Below are 12726 nucleotides of genomic sequence, written 5' to 3' on the forward strand. Positions count from 1 at the left end.
CCTGAGCCCGAATATTACAGTCCTTTATTTAAGGCAGTCATCACACAAGGGGTCTCAAAGGCATACAGTAAAATCTTTATCGCACCTGGAGACTCCAGTCTTCAGGAAAGATAGAGAAGACAGATCATACTATCAAAAGACACTTCAGGAAACTGTCCCAAGAAAATCACCCTTCTTGGGTTACTCTTCTTCCCATTGCTTTACTGCAGGTAAGAAACATCTCTTCCAAGTTACGTCTAAGTCCTTTTGAGATGCTGTACAAACAGCATTTTCTCACTAATGATTTTTTATTAGACAAAAAGACCTCTGGATTGGTTAAGCATGTAACCTCTCTGGCTTGCTTTCCAGAGGAATTAGCTCAACTAGCCGAAGCCGAACCCTAAGAAGTAGGACCACTTTTATTTAACCCAGGATGTTTCAGTATTGGTAAAAGCTCTCCCTTCTCTTTCTCCTTCCTTAAGCCCAAGCTGGGACAGGAATTACACAAATTTCCTTTCAAACTCCTCAGCAGTACAAATTTCAGGTATCAACTCCTGGATACATCACACTTGAGTCAAAGCTTGGAAAGATGAGTGAGCAGCCACAGACAGCCTAGAAGAACATCCTGGATACTAATGTGAAGAAGAAAATGTATTACTCTAAAATGCCTACACTAAAAACAAAATAAATCTCAAATCAGTAATTTAACTTTCCCTAATGGAATTAGCAAAAAAGAACAAATTAAATTCTAATTTATCAGGTGAAGGAAGTAAGATATTAGAGAAGATAAAATAGAGAAAGATGATACAGAAAGTCAATCTAAAAGCAAAAGTTAGTTTATTGAAAAGATCAACTAAATTGATAAATTTTAGCTACACTTAGATGCAAAGGACTAAAATTATAAATTTTAGAATAATAACTAAATTTTTGTATAATAACTAAAATTATAAATGAAGGTAGAGATGCTACTAATGACTTTACAGTAATTAAAATAATTATAAAGGAATACTAAGAACAATTCTGTGCCAACAAATTAGATAAAATAGATGAAATGGACAAGTTTCTACAAACACACAGTATCAAAACTTAAGAAGAAATAAAAAATATTAACAGGCCTACAACAAAGAGACTGAATTAGTAATTAAAGAGTTTCTAGTTTATAAAAGGTCAGAATCAGATGACTTCTTGGTGAATCATAACAAACATTTAAAACAGAAGTCCTTCTCAAAGTCATCCAAAAAATTGAACAGGAGGCTGACTTACTAAATTTATCTTATTAGACCAATATTCTCTGATACCAAAGTAAGACAGACTTTACAAGAAACAACAAACTATATACTTTTATGAATATATATACAAAAAGAGGATATTAGAATGACCAGAAAGCATCTGAAAAAAATCAGCATTTTAATCATTATGAAATGAAAGCAAATTCAAGCCACAAAATCACAATTCCATCTTTAGAAGAGCAATCATTAACATTGATGGGGGTAGTAATGAGTTTGCTGGGATGCTGACAATAATAGACTTGCTTATCTGGGCTCTGATTATGTGAGCGAGTGACTTTACTTTGTAAAAACACACTGAACTGTAAAATTTGGGTATTTTTCTGTGTCATACATACTATTTCAATAAATGACAAACATTTAAAAAATTGGATAAATAGAAAACATTTTTACTTTGTCTTTATGTTTACATCAACATTTTTTCCTTAATCTTGGGGTTTTTAAGCTGTATATAATATCTCTACAACACATTTATACTACTGATGACACACTTCTTTCAGTGCTGTTACAGGAATATTTTCTACTTAAAATACATCTTTTGTTATTTCAAGGAATGTTGGGCTAAAGAGGGTTATACTGAAATAAAGTATATTTTTATCAAATAATACTTTTTAGAGTTAAAACATAGTGAATGAATAATTACATAAATTTTTATTAATGCATAATGATGCATTTTATTTAACCCTTTTAAGAGCATAAGGATTACAGAGATGCGAGGATAAGATTTTTATTTAAGATATTCACAAATTTGTTAATTTACTTTTTGCGCCTGCATTCCCTCAAAGAGTAAATCTTGACCTTCTTGACAGTTTTCTCAGATTCCTTCTGGCTTAGTAACCTACTAAGTTTCCTCAGATGTATTGCATTTTAGCCAATGGGACATACTGCTTACAGAAACTGCAGTAATTCAACATTTTTTAAAGCTGTATGTGTCTTCAAGTAATTAATAGTATGGTAAATTACACATATTAACTATCTTAAATTTACTTTAAAAATATTTAAACATTAATTAAAATGTGTAATATTGTCAACTGTTGATAAAAGCAGACATTTTTACAGGTCACACCTTTTTTGCTAATTCTGTTTTCTGATATTTTTTATTTTTACCACCTGAGGGAAACTTCCCTATGGATTAAAAAAATCTTTATTCCTGACCTATAACATTGAGGGAAGGACAAAGGAAGAAAGATTCAAGTGATGGTAATATTTTTCTTCTATTAGGCATGAGTATACTATTTTTGGTCCATCAAAAGCACTCCAAACAAGCCTTCATTTTGGTACCATAGATTTTTAATAATATTCAATATTTTCACAAGCAGTTATGTTCCCTTTACAAAAATCATTAATTGATAAGCTAATAATGAGTTGGTTAATTAGTTCAATATTCTAGAATATAGCTAACTATAATTTATTAGTTAACTTCGAATATGATTGCTAACAACAAACCTAGGTCTCACTGGAAAAAATTAATTATAGGATAGTTATAATTTTATAATTATACTTATTTTAATACTAAAGTTAGAGTGTAATTACAGTAGCCTGAAGGGTTTCTTCAGTATTAAATTATTTCCTCCAATGTAGTACTACTGGAATAAACCACAGTGTTAAGATAATGGAAAAATACTTGCAGCATTGAGTCTCCTGCTGGTTACCCCAGTCACTGTCTCACAATGGTCTTCCATCTTTAGTAGAAGAGACAATACAAAGGGTATTCTAGAAAATTTACTCTACCAGGAGTTGGATTACTTGAAGGAATTTGACCTTCATCTATAAAATTGTCTAGAGGTCTTTTTGTTTGTTTGGGGGGTTCCAAAATTGGTGGGGGACACTCAAAAGCAGTCACTAAATTTGGTTGTGTCTTTAGTCTTTGAGATGTGGAATGTATAATGAAAGTAGATCTTTCCTCTGTGGGCACTATGTACCCGTATGACATCAACAGAAGAGAGGAGGCAAAAAGTAGAGGTATCTAATAGAACTACTGTAATTGAAAAAAAAAAATAATAAATGAAGTGGAATAATAAGTTACCAATGGAAAAAGGTTTCGAAGGGACCCATGCACACTATTGGTGGGAATATATATTACTACAGTCATTAAGGAAAACTGTGGAAGTTCCTCAAAAAACTAAAAACAGAACTGCCATATGATCCAGTAATTCTACTTCTGGGTATTCAAGCAAAATAGTTGAAATCAGTATGTTTCTTGCTGATTTCAGCAATCAAAATGTTTATTAAGTCTCTCATGTTCATTGCTGCACTATTCACATTAGCCAACTTATGGAATAAACCTAGGTGTCCGTCAACAGATAAATCGATAAAGGTAATGTGGCATATACACAATGGAATCCTTTTCAACCAACATGGATGAAATTGAAGAATATTATGCTAAGCAAAAGAAGACAGGCACAGAAAGAAAATACTGCATGTTCTCACTTATATACGGAATATAAAACAATCAAACAGAGAAAGAGAGAGTAGAATGGTGGTAACCAGAAGTGAGAAGGTTGGGGATAAGGAGGAAATGAAAGATATAAAGCCTCAATTAGACAAAAGAAACAGCTCACTTTATTTGAGCTACATTGTGCAGCATGGTGAATATAGTAGATAATCTATCTACACTGAAAAATCACTGAGTAAATTTTAAATGTTCTTACCACAAAAAATGAGAAGTATTTTAGTTGATGGATATGTTAATTACCTTGATTTGATTTTTTTCATATTTTATTCATGAATCATGTCACTTTCTACCCCATAAATACATACAATTATATTTTTTAAATTTACAACCTTTAAAAAGTAGCAATTTAAAAAATTCAATATACTCATCATTGGTTAACTAAAAAGTAACAATTTTAAAAATTCAATATATTCATCATTGGTTAGTCAAAGTTTAATTTTCTTTCTTTTTTTTTTTTTTTCAGATGGATTTTGCTCTTCTCCCTCAGGCTTGAGTGCAATGGTACAATCTCAGCTCACTGCCACCTCTGCCTCCGAGGTTCAAATGATTCTCCTGCCTCAGCCTCCCAAGTAGCTAGGATTACAGGTCTGTGCCTCCATGTTCTGCTAATTTTTGTATTTTTTTTAATTTTTTTTTTTTTTTATTTTTTAAATTTTTAATAGAGACGGGGTTTCTTCATGTTGGCTGGGCTGGTCTTGAACTCTTGACCTCATGTGATCCACTTGCCTGAGGCTCCCAAAGTGTTGGAATTACAGACGTGAGCCACCACACCTGGCCTCAAAGTTTAAATATTTAACCAATATAAAAATTTGATCTGTGACACATTAAAAATATTTATAACATTATTTTATCAATTTATTTGATGAACTATAGTAAAAACTCATAAGCAGGATCCACAGGCAGAAATTATACTCTCAAGATTTTATGCTTCAAAATATTAATATTTAAGAAGGCTTCTGCCTCTGATAAAGATGGTATAATCAGAGCCAGATTTGGCCTTCCAGAAGAAACAACAAAAAACCCTAAAAAAAATACAGGGACAAAAATCGTTTTTAAGACAATGAATATTAAACAAGTAAAAATGGTCATATTTCAAAGGTGAAAAATAACTGAGGTGAGCCTATGATTGTCCTATTTTACTGCCTGAAGGAATTTCTCATGTTGCAGCTTTGTGAGGGGAGTCTCACACCTGTGAAATTCCTTCAACTTTGCCGTGTTCTATTGGCTAGGAGCAATTCACAGAATATTATCCACAAAAGAAAGGGAGAAGGTTATTCAGGGGAAGAGCATCAGGAGGTGGGAATCATAGGGGTCACCCTAAAGTTTGTCTGCTACAGTTATGGAAAACTTCATGCCTATAATTCAACAACTTAGATAAAATGGAAAATATCTCTTTAAAAAAATATTTTTCCCTAATGTTTCAATCATGTTATTGAGAATAGCCAAATACAATAGTATGACCAAATATCCTTCAACAGACAAATGAATAAACAAACTGGAATATCCATACAACAGAACACTATTTAAGCAATAAAAACAGAACTGACAACTACATCAACATGAATGTAATAGTTACGTAAGTGAAAGAAGCACAGCCAATGAATCAACCAGTGCACCAAGTGAAAAAAAAGGATAAAATCCAGATTTGTTTTAATGTTTCTTTCCTCTTTCTGATCCTGGCACCCAAAGGCTTGGCTATCCTAGTCATTCACTCTCTACTGCATTTAAAGAACTTTTAAAAAATGTTTAATTAAAATTCAGTGTTTCTAGTTCTTGGGATATCAGGGTTAACACCTGCAGGGGTCTGTCCTGCAGACCCTGACTCAGCGACAGATGAACAAAGTACACTGACACACAGATGTTATGCTTTACCAGTCGTGCTGAGGGGCAGTGGCCACTTACCGGCACCCTGGAGAGTGCTGTAAACAGTTGCAACTGCCAGCCACCACTACTCAGTAAGACTCGCATTTATTTAGTAAAGCGTAATTGACAAAGGCTTGAGTCAACACCACTAGAGTGAAAGATTAAAGCACAGGTTCCAATGCTCAAAGCAAACACCATTAGTTGATACTATCTCTGGTTAACCTCCTCCCAAGAGCAGCATCAGCTCAAAGGTTAAAGACCACATGATTAAACAAGTTAGCTAGGTAAACTACTCATATTCCTTTGTTTTTGTGCCCTAATCTCTCTGGCTCCTACAAAAAGATGTTGGCTGCCTTCAGCCAAAACTTCTACTGAAAATATAGAAAAAACCCTTAGGTCATCCAAAAGGGTTTGAGACTGTATTCTATGAATGTCCCTAATATTTTCCCCTTAACATGTTTGCTACCAACCTGAGTGAATTCCCACACTGGGATAATGATTGGTTTGACATAAGCTACATGATCAGAGCTGATCTCCATCTCTTAGATGTGGAACTTAAAAAAGAGAACATAATACCATGATTTATAAACTGCAGCATCATCAAATTGTTATTTGAGAAAGTGTAAATACAATTTTTTCTTTATTTTGACTAAATACATATTTTTTAAATTCTGAAAAATGATCATATCATGGAGTTTCTAGCTTTTGAAGAATGGAAAATAATTGTCAAATGGGCATAACCTACCAATTTAATAATATCTTTTGGTTTTTCCACCAGGGTATTTACATGTGTTTAATATTACTAAAGTGTGTTCATACAGGTGTAGCTATTAAGAAATGTAGTCAGATCACTGTTTAAATTAGCACTCTTTACAATAATTTTGTCAACTGATAAAATTATGCATTTGACAGAAATTATTTTAATCAGAGAAAATGAGTCATATAAATGAGATAATGGCAGTGATAAGAATGAAAGAAAGATATGATGAAACGAAAAGAGGGACAGCAGAACACAGACAAATTCCTTTGCAGAATAAGTGCCTGTGTTTTGCAAGATAGTCATCAGCATTAACATCACGTAACGTTTTATTGACTTTTCCTGAAATTTGCTGTTTTAAATGCAACATAAAATTTTATATATAACAAATCCAGATGCTAATTATTCATAGCATAGAGTTGTAAATAAGAAAGTAATCACAGAGATAAACAGATAACATGTGGCAGAATTTATATTTAAACACAATTCTGACATCCAATATTCCCTGATTGTAGTCTAAGAAATTTAATTATATCATTTTAACCTATTTAATAATCTTGCATCAAAAGGAAAGTTTCAACGAACTGCTCTCTTGTTTGTCCTTTGATTTTGCAACTTCTAGTAAGAATGATTTGTTATTTCTTATAGAAACAATTCCAATAGCCTAATCGTGCCTGCTTTGAGCACCTCTCCAGTGAGTAAAGGACAGTTCTATAGATCAAATGGCTAAAATTTGATTGTTCTTATCTCTTTGTAAAAAAATTCTTACTTTTTTTAAAAGGAATCAATGAAAGACAAATATCCTCCTATTTCAAAGCTCCCATTACATAATAGTTTTTCTCTACCCGTAATTTGGGATATATGGGATTTGAACCATATATCCTCCTGATTTGGTTGACCTTTAAGCTTAATGGTTTTTATATTTGTTTACAAACTGATGGCGTTCCTGTAATGAGCTATGCATCTTAGGACAATCATATTTATTGAAACCAATAATCACATAGTCACATTATGAAAAATATTTTATTTATTTATTTTTGAGGTGGAGTTTTGCTCTTGTTGCCCAGGCTGGAGTGCCATGGCGCAAACTCAGCTCACTGCAATCATCACCTCCTGGGTTCAAGCAATTCTCCTGCCTCAGCCACCAGAGTAGCTGGAATTACAGGCATGTGCTACCGCGCCCAACTAATTTTGTATTTTTAGTAGAGACAGAGTTTCTCCATGTTGGACAGGCTGGTCTCAAACACCTGACCTCAGGTGATATGCCGGTCTTGGCCTCCCAATATGCTGGGATTACAGGCATAAGCCACCAAAAAGTATTTATTGCTTGCTCTTCATGATATTGTAATTCTTTCAGCCTTTCAAGTAGAAAACTATCTGCAGCAAGCCTCAAAAGTAATATTGTAATATTGTTTTCATATTGGACATACTGGCTATGTTGTATATATTATTTTATCTACATAAAAATCATCCCAAAATTTCTTAAAAACCTATCTTGACTCATAAAATTCATGACATTCAAGAGAAAACTTAGCAAAATAAATTATTTTTCAACATGGTTGTGCAGTTGGGCCCATTATAAGAGATGGATGAAGGTGGAACAAGCTGATTTATTGGTCTAAAGACAAATTATCAAAAATAATATTTATATTAAAAAACTTCCCATTTAAATAAATAGTTAAGTATTTTTTTAAAAAACAGTTAAGTACTATGGAGGTCATGAATAAAATTACTGAGATCTTAAGGGCTCACAAATGGAGAAAGTTTGGCAGTTTGTGGAATAATGGTGTTGTAGTAAAGAGGGGCTGTAATAGATTAGCTTGGGAAATGTAAAAATACTGAAATTTTTAAAAACATTAAATGTATAACTATTAATAATAAGCCTGGGAGACTGCATTTAGAATCCAAATATCTCCTCTCAGGTTGTGTTTAGATAAGCCTTGCTCTCATCAAATGAACATCAATTTCAACAGTACTATTTCTCTGCTCAAATTGGCTCAAATTTGTGACCATGAAATTTTATTCCTCTTAATAATTTTTAATAGATACTTTAAAGAGTATTTTCAAATAACAATAATGAGCCCAATATACCTGAGTGTTTCCTTTCAATTTCCTGTGCTAATTATGCTAATTATTGTAATTAGCAGTACTTGCTTGCTTTTTAATACTACACAGCTGTTACAGGTAACATTTAGCCATTTTGATTGTCATCATAACATTTTAGTGATTAAAGCTTCTTTTGATAGTTTGTTCTCAAATTTCTGAGCATTCAGATTACCTAGAATAATAATGGAGTAATTTTTTTAAAGCTATGTGATGCTATAGCTACTGATACCATAAATGTAGAAAAATAAGAAAATACTGTTGTTGTAGCTCTGCATCCCTTTGCTGTGATATTTCTTTTCTCTTCCTAGAAAAGGAATGAGGAGAGTTCTATCTAAGACAAGCAAAGACCAATGGTCTCATATGGTTAAGCTATTTTCTCATATATTTTTGCATAAGATAGGCAAATAGGCACCAATCTTACTCTTTTTAAGCTTTATATATCACACCTTCATATCAATTAGGTCTTTTTTACAAATTGCCTCTAAATTTTCTATTGACATTATTGTTTTCAAAATAATACAGCTAATTTGAATACAATTAAAATGGCTTTGAAACAATGCTATGAAGTAGTCAGTATTTTCATGTAAATGTTATACTACATAAAATATATTTAATTGTCTCATTTGAAGCTCGTAACTACTCTATATTATCAGGATAGAAGAAAAAATACGTCCAAAGTAATATCAATTTTCAACATTCACCCTTGATGTTAGTTGACAGAAATCATATTTTAAAACTAGATAACAAAATCAAATGCATTAAGTGACATCAATGTTTTACAGTAGTGAATACAGAATAATGGCAAGTTCTGTTGTGTTTTATTTATTTTTCAGAAAACATACTTTGGAAAGAAAATTTCAACAGCCTTAAATAATATTACATTCTTCTCATTTTCATTATAGCTGTAATTTTTTTCTCTCTTGTTTTTTAATCAACATTAACTAATTGGAAGGTATTTGCAACAAATGTGTGAAGTTTTTCTATAGCAGTGTCCTGTGGGCCAGTGGGCCTACCTTGGCTGGCAAATTTTTTGAAACCAAAGTTTCCCTTGAACACACTCTTAATGATTCATGTATTGTTTATGAATGGCTTAACGCTCCAATGGCAGTGTTGAGTGATTATGACAGACTATATGGTCTGCAAAGCAGAAAGCATTTGTTAACTTGATTTCTATAAAAAGAGGTAGGCAACCCTGCTCTGTAATAACTGATTTAATCAAGCAATCTGTACTACACTTCTAATTATTAAACCCAAGTTGAATAAGCAGGTAGGAAGAAAACATTTAAATGAAGCTATGGCTGTAGGGGTGATAATATATTTTGTAAGTCAACATGAGTGAACTTTGAGTCACAAGTCTAACCTTAAACTAACTTTCCTTTTTCTTTTATTTTCTTGATTGCTTTCTACATGACTTCATTATTAGATAGAATAACATTTATTTTTCACTCGAGGTATTTAAGAATAAATTAGATAAAAAAGAAGAGAGAAAGAAAAAAATAATTCTAGGCAGAGAGACGAGCCTATGTAAACACATGGAAGAATAAGGAAACACATTGATACTGCTGGAGCAAATGGTATGTAGGGAAACATTTAAGAATAATGTAGAGTTAGCATGTAACTTCTTTGCATATGCCTATCACAGATGACTATTTTTTTTTTCTTTTACCATTCTCTGCCTCCCACACTCCCGCAGAGGTATAACCTATACCTTTTCTCTTAGAATATTGGCAGATTATTGACTACTTTGACTAATACCATATAAGAGAAATGACATTTCAATTTTCTGAACCTATTTTTAAGAGACTGTCAGTTTCCACTTGCTGTGTTTTAAATACTCACTCTTAGAATCCAGCTACCATGTTGTGAGGAGCTTAAGCCACAAGGAAAGACATATAGAGTTGCCCCAGCAAATAGCCTCAGCTAAGGTGGTCAACAGGCCCAGGATGATGTGACTGAATTATCCAGGACATTCAGGTATGTTTGGTATAGTCTTTAGATGACTGTGCACTAAGCTGTTACCTGAATGCAATCGCATGAGAGACTCTGATCAAAAATTACCCCACTCAGCCACTGAACCCATAGAATGTGAATGACAATAATAAATTGGTATTTTAAAACTTCAAGATTTGATATGATTTATTATGCAGCAATGCATCATCAGATTGTGGAGTATCAAAATATTCAAACGTAGAATGTCCGTGGGTCTAAATATTTTAGATTTTGAATAGATAAGCGAAAGAGATAACAATAATTTTGCATAATGGGTAACATTTCAGGCACAGTGATTCACAAACTCAAAAAGCTTGTAATTGAAAAAATAAATAATATCTACTTAATTTTGTCTCTGAATTTCTTTGTGACTACTACTCACTTCTAATATATCCACTTCTAATATACTCATTGCTAATATAATACACTTAAATTATAAATTGAATTATACTTTCCTACAATGAGCCTTAATTTAACAAATGTAAATAAGAAACTGAAAATAAATAGGATATAGTAGATTAAGAATTCCTGTTTATGTTTTAAGCAAAATCTTCAAGGCTTTAAGTAAATATATTCATATTGACCAATCCTTAAAATCAACAAACACCTTTAGTAAATCTTCATATTTAGACGATGTTCAAAAACAATATTTGCATTATAAATTAAAATCTAAAATCAGTTTATTGAAATACAGAAAGCATTAAAATATTGTAGTGAAACTGAGTGCTTGTCAAAGTGGGGGAAGGATATGAACGGATGCTTTTCAAAAGAAGACATTTATGAGGCCAACACATGTGAAAAAATGCTCATCATCACTGGTCATTAGAGAAATGCAAATCAAAACTACATTGAGATACCATTTCACATCAGTTAGAATGGCGATCATTAAAAAATCTGGAGACAACAGATGCTGGAGAGGATGTGGAGAAATAGGAACACTTTTACACTGTTGGTGGGAGTGTAAATTAGTTCAACCATTGTGGAAGATGGTGTAGCGATTCCTCAAGGACCTAGAAATAGAAATACCATTTGACCCAGCAATCCCATTACTGGGTATATATCCAAAGGATTATAAATCATTATATAAAAACACATGAAGACATATGTTCAGTGCAGCACTATTTATAATAGCAAAGATTTGGAACCAACCCAAATGCCCATCCATGATAGACTGGACAAGGAAAATGTGGCACATATACACCATGGAATACTATGCAGCCATAAAAAACTATGAGGTCATGTCCTTTGTAGGGACATGGATGAATCTGGAAACGATCATTCTCAACAAATTGACACGAGAATGGAAAATCAAACACAGAATGTTCTCACTCATAGGTGGGTGTTGAACAATGAGAACACATGGACACAAGGAGGGGAGCATCACATCCTGGAGGCTGTTGTGGGGGAATAGGGAAGGGACAATGGGGTGTAGGGAGGCTGGGGAGGGATAACATCGGGAGAAATGCCAGATATAGGTGACGGGGGATGGAGACAGCAAACCACATTGCCATGTATGTACCTATGCAACAATCCTGCATGTTCTGCACATGTACCCCAGAATCAAATGTGCAATAAAATATAGATATAAATTTATGTTAGTTAAAATAATAGGCTGATTTGATATTAAAATATATTTATATATTTATCTGAAAATTGTCATGTTCTATAAATTGGTCATAGAATTCACAAAATATTTCCTTGTGAGTTTCAGGGGATTTTTTAAATTAGAAACTTTATGTAGTTTAATATCATATGAATATGTCAGGTATATTTGTTTTCTTCAACATTTTTATTAGAAATAAAATACACTAGCATCTTGTGACATTTTTGTTTCCTGTATCTGTATTCACTGAATGATTGGAGAGACTGTGTGATATCATAAACATACTTACCTGTGCTTTCCTTAGGGCTGAAAGTATGTGACGCAGCAGGACAGACATTAACTGTGCCAATTTTGCTGCTAATGATTTTGGTCAGGTTGCTATCAATTGTAAAATTTAGTGGCCATGTACTATGTTTGCTAAAGTTAATGAGATATATGTGACATTTTAAATCTATGTTTTGATATAACCAAACCAAAAGTAAAAATGATTCCCTGACTTAAAATAATGAACAAAGTTAAATTCCCCTAATGATCCCAAATTTAAAGAAGCTAGTGAATATCGTTGCTCTTCCTGTCCCTTACTGAACATTTGTCATATCTGCAATATGACTTAATAAGACATGAAGGATAAGACTGTTTTCTAAATATTAAGTTAAATGATTAATGTAAACAACCTCCTATTTCTAAA

This window comes from Sapajus apella, unplaced genomic scaffold, assembly GCF_009761245.1.
Source record: "Sapajus apella isolate SASKATOON/1434 unplaced genomic scaffold, GSC_monkey_1.0 scaffold133, whole genome shotgun sequence".
In the NCBI taxonomy this organism is placed as follows: Eukaryota; Metazoa; Chordata; class Mammalia; order Primates; family Cebidae; genus Sapajus; species Sapajus apella.